Source organism: Neoarius graeffei, chromosome 21 (genome assembly GCF_027579695.1).
Source record: "Neoarius graeffei isolate fNeoGra1 chromosome 21, fNeoGra1.pri, whole genome shotgun sequence".
NCBI lineage: Eukaryota > Metazoa > Chordata > Actinopteri > Siluriformes > Ariidae > Neoarius > Neoarius graeffei.
In genome coordinates this window covers 50,718,297-50,734,092 of record NC_083589.1, presented here as the reverse complement: position 1 = coordinate 50,734,092, position 15,796 = coordinate 50,718,297, and positions in this window count along the sequence as shown.

Below are 15,796 nucleotides of genomic sequence, written 5' to 3'. Positions count from 1 at the left end.
CCAGTTTTTGGAAATCAGGCCTATTGTTTGTGGTTGGTAAAGAGAGTAAAAGTCATCCTTTTGGTTTTATTGCTCAAACTAATATTTGTAAACAACAAAGCCACCAGTTACGAATTTTCCAAAAGAAACCACACCTAGCTCTGGATGTGAGGTTTGGCTTAAAGCACTCTTCAACAGTAGTCTTGTTATGAAGGAAAAAAAAAAAAAGTCTTGTTATGGTGCCAGAGTTTCACATTTACTTATGGTATATGATCTGATGCTTATCACACTCAGGGGTGCTGTTGTGTGTGTGCGTGGTGGTGGTGGTGGGGACAATTCTCAGGGCCCAGCATTGACAGAGGGCCCTCAGAGGACAATATTAACATTATTATGTCTATTAAAATGAGCAAATACAACAACCTTCTGGTTTGGTTTTCCATTTTCTGCAAAATTATTAGAATAGATAGTCTTTGTATTTCACCCCTCTCTCTATTCATTACATGGTGCAGTCTTGCGTAGGCAGAGGCAGAGCGTGACACCATGTTAGGTTTGTTATTTTCCAATCCAGCACTAATGTTAGCTGTGCACTGTAGAAACAGAATTGATGATGAACCATCAGTAGATTGACACCATCATGAAGAAGTCGGGTTACCAGAAGTGTAAGGGGGGCAATATTATATTTTTCATCTGGCCCAACATTTCTAGCAGTGCCCCTGATCACACTCAAGTTTTTTAGAAAACATTCATTCATTCAGCTGGAATTGACTCCGGTTTCCCCTGTGACCCTGACGGATAAGCGGTTTAAACAATGGCTAGATTGATTCATTCATTCAACTTCAGTAGCCACTTTATCCTTATCAGGATCACAGTGGATCCGGAGTTAATCCCCAGTCTATCCCTGGATGGGATTCCATTGCACCCTGCACGCATCTAGGTGCAAGGCATTATAGCCAATCCACCTACCAGCATGTTTTGGGAGTTATGAGGAAACTTGAGTATCTGGAGGAAACACATGATTAAAAAAACCACACATTTAAATAAAATTATGGTACATGGGCTACACGTACATGGGGTGGCACGGTGGTGTAGTGGTTAGCACTGTTGCCTCACAGCAAGAAGGTTCTGGGTTTGAGCCCGGTGGCTGATGGGGGCCTTTCTGAATGGAGTTTGCATGTTGTCTGCGTGGGTTTCCTCCGGGTGCTCCAGTTTCCTCCAAAGACATGCTAACATGGAGTAGCCTTGGGCTGAAGTGTCCTTGAGCAAGGCACTTAACCCCCAGCTGCTCCCTGGGTGCTGTAGCATAGCTGCCCACTGGGTAGGTATGTGTATGTGCTCATTGCTCACTTGTGTGTGTGCATGCGTGTGTTCACTGCTTCAGATGGGTTAAATACAGAGGATGAATTTCACTGTACGTGTGACAAATAAAGGTTTCTTCTTCTAATTTTTCTTCACATCCTTTAAATAACACAGAGGCCCAAATTGGCCATGTTAATAATGTCAACCTAATAAACTAGCAGCAAACTGGCACAGTGTGATGATTACGATTAGTTTTCTTACCAGGATTTTGATTATTTTTACTTTTCTATCATTTCTACCGGCAGCACGGTGGTGTAGTGGTTAGCGCTGTCGCCTCACAGCAAGAAGGTCCAGGTTTGAGCCCCGTGGCCGGCGAGGGCCTTTCTGTGCGGAGTTTGCATGTTCTCCCCGTGTCCGCGTGGGTTTCCTCCGGGTGCTCCGGTTTCCCCCACAGTCCAAAGACATGCAGGTTAGGTTAACTGGTGACTCTAAATTGACCGTAGGTGTGAGTGTGAGTGTGAATGGTTGTCTGTGTCTATGTGTCAGCCCTGTGATGACCTGGCGACTTGTCCAGGGTGTATCCCGCCTTTCACCCGTAGTCAGCTGGGATAGGCTCCAGCTTGCCTGCGACCCTGTAGAAGGATAAAGCGGCTAGAGATAATGAGATGAGATGAGATGAGACTAATCAGTATGAAAATTGGTTGATTGATTTGCATGTTAAGTGACAGGCCTTGTACTAGCGTTGCTCTCAGATTAGCAAAGAAAGTTAACTATACTAGTGATGTACACTCACCAGAGAAACCAATACTCTCTGTGACTACCTTCCAAGCTTTAATTTTCTTCATAATGGATCTGTACACATTTAATGAGAGATTTTGTCAGGATAAGATGAAACCACAGTTAAATTCTTCTTCAGTCTTTGTGCGTCAAACAATAAATAGAAACAAATTGCAGGTAAATGCTCATTGGTTAAAAAAATGCTGAAAGTACATCCTCTCTGTTTCAGTGTAATAGACCTAACCCATAACTACATCATCGCTTGTTTACCGCAATGCATTATGGGCGATTCCCGGGGTCAGCTCCGCCGTATTGTTCACTTTCGTCTTTGTTAGACACAGCATTGTTCTGTCTAAGCAGTTTTAACCATGCCGCCTAAAGTGAATTGCTCTGTGCCTTACTGTGTCTCCACAACAAAGAGGACACCTAATTTGAGCTTTTACCAGCTGCCAGTCGAGAAGAAGAGAAGAAAGAAATGGATAAGTTTAATCTGCAAAGAAAGCCTTCGAACTGAATCGAAATGGATAAGTGTTTGTAGCTTACATTTCTCTGATGAGAAAAAGATGTACTTAAACTGTGACCCAGCAATATTTCCATGGTCTGCGGAACGGCCTTCGGTTATAGAAGATTATAACAATCGACACTGTTCATCGTCTGAAACTAGCGATATTCCAAAGCCTGTAAAATGAAGAAGCATTCTTCAGCCTTTGCCTCTCAATGTGCCGAAGCACTCGGCAGCCAAACGAGCCTGTCGGACCAATAAAACTCCCAAACCAGCAAAGGTTCTCTTTCAGGTGTGTATAATGTTCAGAATACCTCACTAGCGGCATTTATTGAAGAAAATGTATTTATATTGAACATGACACGGCAGATCAGCGGGTTTCCAGACAGGGGTTTTTTTTTGTAATGTTTCCTGATATCAAGTTTTATTTAACTAATCACAAACGTTTTGATGCTGTTCATCTGGGCCCAGGATCACAAACCAATCTTAGACTTAAAGGAGAACTGAAGGCAAATTTTTTTATTATCAAAATTCTATTTATCTCATTTTATTAAATACAGGAATGCATTTTTGATAGCTATTTTTGTCACTGCTATAGCAAATTTTGAGTGTTTGAAATATGCTATGTAATATATCAGTCCGTATGTCAAAGCAACGGCCGTAAACGAGATTCGTTGAGATCTGTGCGAGACATCGTAGGACGGAAGTAAAATGTACAGCGGAAATCAAAGTGACCAACATCTGCCAATGTTGTCAAAAGACGCGCGCGCCCTCTTTCGAATGCTGATGTTATCAAGCTGGAAGTTTTGTTTGTTTTGATAGCAATCAGGAAAGTTTGAAAAAAGTAGGCAGTAATCGTCATTTAAACTCGGTTTTGTGCAATATTTCATTTGGAAAACAGTTTTCAAAATGGCAGCACTGACACCTGGCTGACACTTCACGTTTCGAAGTCTCGCACAAGTCTCGTCGAGATCGTACGGATAAGCAACGCCTGCCGTGGACCAAACGAACTAAATTCAACATGGCTAAAAACCGAACAGGCCATTAAGTCTCATCTCATCTCATTATCTCTAGCCACTTTATCCTTCTACAGGGTCGCAGGCAAGCTGGAGCCTATCCCACCTGACTACGGGCGAAAGGCAGGGTACACCCTGGACAAGTCGCCAGGTCATCACAGGGCTGACACATAGACACAGACAACCATTCACACTCACACCTACGGTCAATTTAGAGTCACCAGTAAACCTAACCTGCATGTCTTTGGACTGTGGGGGAAACCGGAGCACCCGGAGGAAACCCACGCGGACACGGGGAGAACATGCAAACTCCACACAGAAAGGCCCTCGCCGGCCCCGGGGCTCGAACCCAGGACCTTCTTGCTGTGAGGCGACAGCGCTAACCACTACACCACCGTGCCGCCCAGGCCATTAAGTATAATATTTAATTGCAATTAGTTGCCAATACAAGTCATGATATAAGGTTACTAAAACCGAAAATGTAATTGAATAACATGTTAATTAAGAAATAAAGCAAGTTTTAAAATGACTTCAGTTCTCCTTTAAGTCAACAGTTGATTTTTCATAATAGTTTCCCTTACTGCATCTGTAACCTTCATTGTGCTGGATCGAGATTAAGTACAAGACAAAGATTTCATTAGAACAAAGCTTCTTAGAAAATGGTACTGTAAGGAACAACTGAAGATTAAAAGAAACAAATCTAGTCGTAAGTCTAAGATTGCTTCGTGATCCGATATACGTCCTGAGAAATAAGACATTCTGAGATTTGATCTTGTTGTTGTACAGTGTGGTAGACTCGGTCTAGACTCTTACCGTCTCACCAAGCTTGATTTGGATTCCGATTTTCCTGCTGTAAACCCTCGACATGTTATCCACCTCTTTAAATCACCAATTTCATTGTTTTCCAGGACAGAGCACGGCAAAATTGCTCCTCTCACATCACTTTCATGTAAAATTAATCTGATATCCGTCATATTGCTCAACTACCGACCCCGGCTATCCCCCACAATGCATTGCGGTAAACAAGTAATAACATAGTTATGCTTGGGGGCTATTGGCTCGTCATGAGCATCCTGCTTCAATGAGTGATGCTTTTGCCTGAAAGGTAGCCCTGCTGAAATTGTCCGCACCACAAAGTCCTTCAGCAGCATTTGAACAAGGGTCACTGACTCACCTTAGAGACCCCTAACAGACAAAAAGCAAAAAAAAAAAGGTCAAAATGTCACGTTTGCTGTGCCTAGGGCTAATCACAACATGCAAAGGCAGTAGCGGAGACACAGGGAGCTGAAAGATCTCACGTTTGGACAAGCTGCTTCTTATCACCATGAGAGAGAGAGAGAAGAAGAGCGGGGGTGGGTGGAGAAATAACAGCAGGTTGAAAGAAAAGTAATGTCACAGACAGACAGAAATTAGTGACTGAAAGAAACAAGAAGAGGTTACTTGCTGGAGATGGATCCGAGCAAGCTGGAAGGGATGAGATGAGGACAAACAGAGCTGACAATGAAAGAGAGACAAAAGGAGGCTTAATGTGAATGAGCTGGTTCTTATCAGTATGTGCGGAGGGAGGGAGGACAATAAGGTGCTGACAGACCGTCCTGATTGCTGTCCTCTATCAATCACTGGGGGCCATCAGTCAGTCTGCTGATGGAATAACACATTACAGGCTCATCCATACCCAGGCCTTCAGGTTGCCCAAGAAACCTCCAGTAACTACAGGAGCTTTCTATAGAGATCTTGCAGTCACGTGACCGGAAAGTACACAACCGCCATCTTGTCGGTCAAAAACACCGCTGAATACTGCTGCACTCGTGTACAGAATGGATCAATTTCAACCGATGGACTACACGGCTCATTTTTCTAATGAACAGATAACTAGATATAATGTCTAAAATAAACGATCTACAGATTTGTGACCCTTATGGCTTACCGGACGGAGTTTTCACGACCGGATTTTGAACTGCCAGCGGAATACCCGGACGTGTATAATTACCTCATTAACTTTCCCTCGCTGTTCAGTGGTGAAGCACTGCGTGCCTATAAATCTCTGGACAGTTATCTTTACAGAAATTCAGGATTTGTCAGCGACTCAGATGTGGCATCTTGTAAACAAGAATCCTCATTGGATAGGTAACTCACTTAAGTATTACTAGTACTGATACTAGATGCACTGACCAGCCGATTATAGAATAGAATAAGGTAATTCCAGCTGTAATTCCAAATCGTCCATCTTGTTTACATGGATCTGGCGTTGGAGAGAGAGAGGTTTAGCAGTGGAGATTTGAGTGGCTGTTTTCTGAGCTTAGTCAACAGGCCAGCTCTGCCTGCAGCCTCGCTTTTGCTTCGGCTCCTGGCGCCGCCTCCTTCGCTTTGCTTCCGTCCGATAACAATCCACGGAGACCCCGCTGGTCTCGCTATCTCGTCCGGAATGTTTTTTTTTTCTCGTCCGGAATGTTGTGCATGCGATGGAAATCGCTACAAACCGTCATTTTCTGCTGGAAACCAATGTCCAGTAAGTCCATACGGTTGTAGTGGATATTGAAGTCCGGTACAGATGAACAACACGCAAAAATACACATAAAAAACATAAAAAACGTGCACAGGTAGGGAGAGCTTGTAGCCGCAGCCGTTGTAGTAGAATTGTATATAGTAGGGTTTTCCAGAAGAAAAGGTAGAAGCAGAAGTTGTTAGGACTAGGACTGTTTTGGCCTCTAGAGGCCGCTGTTATTTCCTTTTCATGTCGTGTTTATTTTGGCCTCTAGAGGCCGCCACTGTTCCTGTGTCTTGTGTTTGTGTTAATTGCCTAATTATCTTCACCTGTGTCCTTAATTAGTTTGTCTATTTATACCCCTGAGTTCAGTCCTCTTGTCACGGAGTCTTTGTGCTGTTATGTTTATCTCCAGTTTCCTTTGTACTGTGTTTTTTGATCTTCTTAGCTTTTGTATTTTTGCACTTTGCTTTTCTTTTGGATTTTACTCTTTGGTTTTTTTTGTCTTTTGTTTTGCCCTGTATATAGTGTATATAGTTTAAATAAACCTTTTGATTCTTTTTCTACTTCCGCCTCACGCCTCTGCATTTGAGTCATCCCCCTGGTGGCCTAGTGGGGGTTTGCTGGATTATCACACCAACGAACCAGGTTCGAATCCCAGCAAAACCCTAACAGAAAGACTCCGTCATGACCGACTCAGCAGAGGCTGCTTCAACTGTCTACCCGGCCAACCTTCAGGGAATTATGGCAGCTTTGACACGCTTCGGAGCGACCATGGACGCTCATGGACGTACGCTCACCAGCCAACGTGAGGCCCTCGCTCGCCACGAGGAACTGCTTCAGCAAATTGGGAAAACCCTGGCACAGCTTACATCTCTGCCTGCATCTCCTGCTCTTGATCCAGTTCCCGCTCCTGATCCAGTTCCCGCTCCTGATCCAGCTCCCACTCCTGCTCCAGTGCCTCCTGCAATGCTGCCTTCTTCACCTCGCGAACCCAGCCTTCCTGCACCACAGAGGTATGACGGCAAGCACAGTGAGTGCCGAGAGTTCCTTACCCAGTGTCAACTCGCCTTTGAGCTTCAGCCTACCACCTACACTACGGATCGCCGCAAGATTGCCTTTGTGATCACCTTATTAGCTGGTAAGGCGCGAGCCTGGGCTACTGCTATCTGGCAAAGACAGGGACCTGAGTGCTTTGATTTCCAGCTGTTTTCTGAAGAGATGCTTCGGGTCTTCGATCAGGCAGACATCAGTACCGACGCAGCCCGAAAGCTCATGTCCATCCGGCAAGGAGGAAGCGTCGCAGATTACGCCATCTCGTTCCGAACACTCGCAGCAGTAAGTGGATGGAACGAGACTGCCCTGGTGTCAGCCTTCCACCATGGTCTGTCTGACCCCATCAAGGACGGTCTGGCCTCTATTGGATGCCCAAGTGACCTCGAAACCCTCATCTCACATGCTATTCGTCTGGACAACAGGATGAGAGAACGCCACCAAGCCTTGAGCCCCCCCAGCCTCCCTACCTCTACCTGGAGACCGTCTACCTCCTTCAGTGACTGTCCAGAACCCATGCAAGTGGGTCGTACTCGCCTCTCCGCATCTGAGAGGGAGCGCAGAAGGAGGGACAAGTGCTGCATCTACTGTGGCAAGCCTGGTCACTTCCGAGCATCATGTCCCGAACTCTTGGGAAAAGGACCGCCCCGTCCAGCCGAGGGAGGGTTGTGACGGGGCCTACCCTCTCTCCCGGACTCCCTGGCCAAGGAATCTACATCCCGGTCTCCATCTCCTGGGGTGAGTCTGTCCACTCTTGTCAAGCTTTGATAGACTCAGGGGCGGCTGGGAACTTTATGGATATTCACTTCGCCCAAAGCATCAATATACCTACTGCACCTCTTGAAGTCCCTCTGTCTGTGTCTGCCCTCGATGGCCAAGCGTTAGGTGATGGAAGAGTCACTCAAGTTACTTCTCCAGTCTTCCTCCAGTCTCAAGGTCACAAGGAAGAAATATCCCTGCACCTGATTCCTTCACCTGAGTTCCCAGTTATTCTAGGCCTTCCTTGGCTTACTCGCCACAACCCTCGCATAGACTGGGTAACAAGCCAGGTTGTGGAATGGGGCCCTGCATGCCATGCCTCTTGTCTGCTCTCTAGCTCTCCTGTGTCTCCTGCCGAGCCCCCTGATCTCACCGAGTTATCTCAAGTTCCCACAGAGTACTGGGATCTCAAGGAGGTATTCAGCAAGAGCAGGGCCGCCGTTCTTCCTCCGCACCGGGCCTACGACTGTGCCATCGACTTGCTCCCTGGGACTACCCCTCCTCGTGGCAGACTGTTTTCACTCTCTCAGCCAGAACGCAAGGCCATGGAGGAATACCTCAAAGATGCCCTGGTCTCTGGGTTTATTCGACCCTCCACTTCACCTGCTGGAGCCGGCTTCTTCTTTGTCGGCAAGAAGGATGGGGGGCTCCGACCATGTATTGATTACAGGGGCCTGAATAAGATCACTGTGCGCAACCGATATCCCCTTCCGCTGATGTCCACAGCTTTCGACCTGCTCCAAGGCGCCACCGTCTTCACCAAGTTGGACCTACGGAACGCATACCACCTCATCCGTATCCGACAGGGAGACGAGTGGAAGACTGCCTTTAACACCCCGTCTGGGCACTACGAATACCAGGTGATGCCCTTCGGACTCACCAACGCACCAGCTGTTTTTCAGGCCCTAATCAACGACGTCTTAAGGGACATGATTAACCTATACGTTTTTGTCTACCTCGACGACATCCTTATCTTTTCCAAGACCGTGCAGGAGCACCGCCACCATGTCCGCCAGGTTCTCCAGAGGCTGCTACAGAACAATCTGTTCGCCAAGGCCCAGAAATGCGAATTTCATGTTCCCGAGGTCTCCTTTCTGGGATTTATTGTACGGACAGGCCAACTCCAAATGGACCCTGCCAAGACCCTGGCCGTCCGGGATTGGCCTACTCCCAAGTCCGTTAAGGAGGTTCAGCGGTTCTTAGGATTCGCTAACTTCTACCGCAAGTTCATCAGGAACTTCAGTTCTGTGGCAGCACCCATGTCAGACCTCACCAAAGGGACAGGTGGATCTTATGGCTGGTCTCCTCAGGCAGAAAAGGCGTTCAAAGACCTCAAGGACCGCTTCTGCACGGCACCCATTCTGGTTCTCCCGGACACCTCCCAACCATTCATCGTGGAGGTGGACGCCTCGGACAGTGGTGTCGGCGCGGTGCTCTCTCAACGTTCGGAAGGAAAGCTGCACCCCTGCGCTTACTTCTCCCACCGCCTGAGTCCTGCTGAGTCCCGGTACGATGTGGGGGATCGAGAACTGCTAGCGGTCAAACTGGCCCTTGAGGAGTGGAGGCACTGGCTGGAGGGAGCACAACATCCATTCCTGGTTTGGACTGACCACAAGAACCTGGAGTACCTCCAGCAAGCCAAGAGACTGAACCCTCGACAGGCTAGGTGGGCCCTGTTTTTCAGTCGGTTTGACTTCACCCTCTCATACCGCCCCGGCTCCAAGAACACCAAACCTGACGCACTGTCCAGACTGTTCTCTGCCACTAACAGGGAGAATGAAGTCGGGCCTATTATCCCTGTGTCCCGGATTGTGGCCCCTGTCCGCTGGGGTATTGAGGAGGCTGTCCGACGAGCCCAACGCCAGGACCCCGGTCCTGGGACGGGGCCACCTGGCCTCTTGTACGTCCCACATCAAGCCCGGGCCAAGGTTCTCCAGTGGGGTCACTCTTCCCCTCTCACCGCCCACCCGGGAGCTCGGAGGACCCTGGACTTCCTGAAAAGACGCTTCTGGTGGCCTAACATGGAGAAGGAAGTAAGGTCATTTGTCCTGTCCTGTGAGGTTTGCACCAGAACCAAGAACCCACGACAGCGTCCCCAGGGTCTCCTGCATCCTCTGACCATTCCCCGGCGTCCCTGGTCCCACGTGGCAGTCGACTTTATCACGGGTCTCCCTGAGTCACAAGGTAACACGGTTATTTTGGTCTTAGTTGACAGATTCTCCAAGGCCTGCCGCTTCATACCACTGTGCAAACTCCCCTCTGCTCTTGAAACTGCGAAACTTTTGTTTAATCATGTCTTCCGAGTCTTTGGTCTTCCACAGGACATCGTCTCAGACCGAGGGCCCCAGTTCTCCTCCCGAGTGTGGCACGGGTTCTGCAAGGTCATCGGAGCCACTGCCAGCCTCTCCTCTGGGTTTCACCCACAGTCCAATGGTCAGACGGAGAGGCTCAACCAGGACCTGGAAACCACCCTGCGAGGCCTGGCTATGGATAACCCGACATCGTGGAGCACCTGGCTGCCATGGGCGGAGTACGCCCACAACACCCTGCAGTCATCGGCCACCAAGCTGTCGCCATTCCAGTGCCAATTCGGGTTCCAGCCACATCTGTTCCCGGACCAGGAGGAGGACGCGGGGGTGCCCTCGGTCAACCAATATGTGAGACGGTGTCGCAAGACCTGGAGCAAGGTCAGGAAGACCCTCATACAGACCTCCAGAATCAACCAGACTCAGGCCAACCGCCATAGAAGACCTGCACACGCTTTCCGCCCTGGGCAGCGTGTTTGGCTGTCCACTAAGGACCTTCCACTGCGGGTGGAGAACCGCAAGCTTGCTCCTCGCTACATTGGCCCCTTCAAGGTGGTGCGCAGGGTGAACCCTGTCTCCTACCGGCTCCAGTTGCCCCGGACTCTGAGGATCAACCCCACTTTCCATGTTTCCCTGTTACGGCCCGTACTGACGTCTACGTATGCCCCTGCCCCTAGGAACCCCCCACCCCCCCGCATCTTCCAGGGGCAGACTGTGTTCACTGTGAATCGCCTGCTTGACTCCCGCCGGGTCCGCGGCGGGTTGCAATATCTGGTGGACTGGGAGGGCTATGGTCCTGAGGAGCGCTGCTGGGTTCCTGCTCGGGATGTCCTTGATAAAGAACTATGTCGGGACTTCCATTCGGCCCATCCGGATCGCCCTGGGAACGTCAGGAGACGCTCCTAGAGGGGGGGGTCCTGTTAGGACTAGGACTGTTTTGGCCTCTAGAGGCCGCTGTTATTTCCTTTTCATGTCGTGTTTATTTTGGCCTCTAGAGGCCGCCACTGTTCCTGTGTCTTGTGTTTGTGTTAATTGCCTAATTATCTTCACCTGTGTCCTTAATTAGTTTGTCTATTTATACCCCTGAGTTCAGTCCTCTTGTCACGGAGTCTTTGTGCTGTTATGTTTATCTCCAGTTTCCTTTGTACTGTGTTTTTTGATCTTCTTAGCTTTTGTATTTTTGCACTTTGCTTTTCTTTTGGATTTTACTCTTTGGTTTTTTTTGTCTTTTGTTTTGCCCTGTATATAGTGTATATAGTTTAAATAAACCTTTTGATTCTTTTTCTACTTCCGCCTCACGCCTCTGCATTTGAGTCATCCCCCTGGTGGCCTAGTGGGGGTTTGCTGGATTATCACACCAACGAACCAGGTTCGAATCCCAGCAAAACCCTAACAGAAGTAGAACCAGAAGTAGAAGGCGGAAATATTGCGTTTGACCGACAAGATGGCGTCTGTCACAATCTGGATCGGCTGTGACGTCACATGCAAGTGCTCCATTGAGGTATTTCACCCACGTGATCAAGTCACGTGACGCAGCCATTTTGGACGGCACGCTTAAGTCCTTCAGTGCAAGGCGGTATGAGATGGTGGAGACCTTTGCACATTTTAACAAGAAAGTAAGCTGTGATTCGTGTTAAATTGGATCTGTCTTTTATCACAAACACTGTACCCAGCCTTGGTATGGAGCCCTGTTTATTTATTTCTGTGTCCCGTTTCTTTCTAGCCTCTGTTATTGCGTTTTATGTCTGATGTCTGCTACATGCAACCCTAGACAAATTAACACTGCCTTGTTTCACTGCTCAGATGGGTTAACAAACACTGACCCATTTACTTTTTGCTATATATTTTATCAAAATTGCGTTAACTGATAAACTAACCTGAAATGAAATGATCACTGCAAAGTCTGGAGTACTCTGTTGGCTCCCAATCCTGTCTCTTCACAGCTGCAATCCATTTGGCCCTCTTGTCTGGGTCAGTAGGAAACCGGTAGTGATGTGTCGGTCGCGAACGATCCGGTTCAAAGAGCCGGCTCTTTGAAGTGAACGACGGGAGCCGGCTCTTCGGTGGGAGCCGAGTTGGGGAGCCGAATTAGTTTTTTGTCCTTAGGTGCCTCAGAGAGAGAGAGAGAGAGAGAGAGAGACTTTCACAAAAAAAGTTGCTGTCCGATTGCGTCTTTGTGTTGTCTATTACCATTCAAAGGAAAAAAGTAGCATGGTGTACGCCTACTTTTTTTGGTTGGGGGGGTTGATGTCATTCACAGCTGCGAAAATACGAAAATTGGTGTAACGCTTAAAGCTGTGGAGCGCAGGGGAGAGGAGTCTGTGAGGCACCTGAGGAGGGGAAAATCAGCTGTGTATTTTATATTGGTAATATAACAGTTTTGCATTATGTTTGTGCGAAAATAATTTATTAATTGGTAAGCAAGTTTTATTTCTATAGCTAGAACATTGTTACACTGCTATACTTTACAAAGCTTTACAATGGCTACAAAAACTAAAAAATAAAATGGAAAACATCCTATTAATAAAATATAAATAATAATGTAATTAACTAACTAGTTAATTGCAGCAATTAAATCAAAAATAAAATCTCAGGAGCCGTTTGGGAGCCGAAAGAGCCGGCTCCTTATAGTAAGAAGAGCCAAAAGAGCCGAAATTCCCATCACTAGAAACCGGTAAAAGGAGCGTCCTGCACGCTGTCCCTGTCTGTTGTGGCAGCCCACAGCACAACAAGCAAACACCATGGTTATTTATAGAGTGCTTACTGACAAATTAATCTATTCTAGGTGTCTGTAACACGTTTTTTTTTTCAAGCTGGTTCTCCCTATCTGTCTGCAGCGTTAGTATGTAGCTTGACGTTCAAAATGGCGGACACCAGGGCATCACGTGACCCTGTGACGTCAGGTGAAATACCTCAATACTGCTGCAGGTTTTAGCACATTCTCGTAAGATTAGAATTTGTCACATTGTATGAGATAATCATAATACAAGTTTGGCTAAATTCTACAGCAGAATGTCAGATCACATATTCTCCGTCTCAGAATATATGATGAAACTCATCTAACAACAGATCTGCGAAAAAAGAAAATGATTATGTTCTGCTTATGCCATCAATCAGTGTAATGTGGGTTTGTGCAGAAAATGGGCTTGCATAAACAAAAACATAACTCAAAGTAAGCTTTGTGCCAATAAGGATATTTTTCTGTCCATGAATATGTCCTGTCTATGTGAGCTATTGCCACTAAGACATTTGTAGCATTCCTGTGAGTTTCATGTGATCCTATACAAGCCTCCTATTGAGATTTTAACTGAAAAATTTCTGACACTGCCAGAACGTTGCCATCAACAATTTAGTGCAATGACACTAAATCAGTCAAGTCAAGTCAGGTTTATTTGTGTAGCGCTTTTAACAGCAGACACTGTCACAAAGCAGCTTTACAGAAAATTAAAGGCTTTAAACATAAGCTAATTTTATCCCTGATTTATCCCCAACGAGCGAGCCTGGGGCGACGGTGAGAAGGAAAAAACTCCTTCAGACGACATGAGGAAAAAACCTCAAGAGGAACCAGACTCAAAAGGGAACCCATCCTCATTTTCAGACTCAGAATTCCGTCGTCAGTGAGCATGGAACATCCATCCATTATCTGTAGCTGCTTATTCTGTGCAGGGTCGTAGGCAAGCTGGAGCCTACCCCAGCTGACTATGGACAAGAGGTGGGGTACACCCTGGACAAGTCGCCAGATCATCACAGGGCTGATACATAGGGACAAATAACAATTCACGCCTACTATAAATTTAGAGCCACCAATTAGTCTAACCTGCTGTGGGAGAAACCGGAGCAAACCCACACAGAACATGCAAACCACACAGAAAGGCCCCCATCAGCCACTGGGCTTGAACCCAGAACCTTCTTGCTGTGAGGCAACAGTGCTAATCACTAGACCACCATGCTGCCCACATGGAACATGATGCACTTTAAGACTTTCGATCTCAGCTCATGACCAAAGAAGTCTTTTAAGATGTTAGATTTTTGTCCATGATAGCATAATTGGGCAGAAAATGATAGATAGGTAGATCGATCGATAGATCGATAAAGTCGGGTAAGACACTGGAGGCAGATGATAGATATAATATTACACGCTTGCGCGAGGATATGAAGTTTATCTTCGAGTGGTCAATATATTCACGAGTGAGTGAAGCAAACGAAAACACTGAGAGTGACATCAACAGTGAAGTATGTCACTCAGATCTGCAATGTATTTCATGTGAAAAATGCAAGTTTTTCAACACGAGAAGATAAACTTCATATCTTCAAGCCAACATGTGATTTTCTTTTTATTATATAGACACAATTACAAACAAAAAGTACCCAAATTTATCAAAACAATTCACTGATATCCTCACGTGTGACATACAATATTCATCGATATCCTCGAGTGCAGTGAGGTCTGTACAAAAGAGCCAAATATTTTCCCGTCCGCCTCGACCTAACTCAATCAATAAGCGTTTTATCATATGATCTTTTTTTAACTGACATTCACATTGGAAAACAATGATCAACGGTGTGTGAAAATCTTACTGTTGTTGTCAAGGCAGCATTGAATACTTCGTGAAAAGGAAGACAAAGTATCAGGTTCGTAGTCTAAGACTACGTTCAGACTGCACCCTGAAACGACCCATATCCGATTTTTTTGCCCATATGCGACCTGTATCCGATTTGTTATTGACAATCTGAACGACACAGATCCGATTTTTTTCACATGCGACCCAGGCCGCTTGGATATGTGGTCCTAATTCCGATGCATATCCGTTATTTTCATATGCGACTACGGTCTGACCGGACAGGTCGCATTCATGCAACCTACATCAACAAGAGACAAACGTCACTATTCTGCATTGGCTAATCCCGCCTCTTTGGTGGAAACTTGAAGAGTGCGCTTTTTTTTTGTTTACGTATTACATAGATGTGCTTATTACGTGTCAATTTGCGCATGCGGGACACTTTTGGGTCGTTTTCCGTTCATATTGGAGATCGCATACAAGTCTCATATAATTGGTAATGTGAACGGCCTAACAAAAAAATCGGATTTCACAACAAATCGGATATGGGTCGTTTCAGGTTGAACGTAGTGTCAATTTCCTTTTTTCTTCGCTTGTATATAGAAACTACATCGCATGCTGTCTAGCTCCTTAGAAGGGATGACTGTTATGTCTCTTTCCTCCTTAACTTCAGCAAGAAATCTTTTGAAAACGTTCATGTCATACTTAGTTTTTTTTTTTTTTTGTGTGTGTGTGTTTTCTTGTTATTGTCCTCGTATAAACAAGTGAATTTCTTCACTCGGAAGTACCTTTCTTCAATTTCTTTGACAATTTCTGCTTGTTCAATTAGTTTTTTTTTTCTGATCAATCATCTGAATAATAAAATTCACTTTCAGTGTGCTCAGTTGTGTCGCTCATTTTTCAAAGTAACAATTCAGAGCAAAATGAAAATGGCGGAAGTGAGGGAAACAGATCCGGGGCTTCATACAGCTTTTTCTGGACCGGATTCAAAAATCCGTATTTGCCCAGTCACGTGACTTTTCCCAATGGTTTTATTAAGATCGCACGTGTGGGTCTGTATGGGT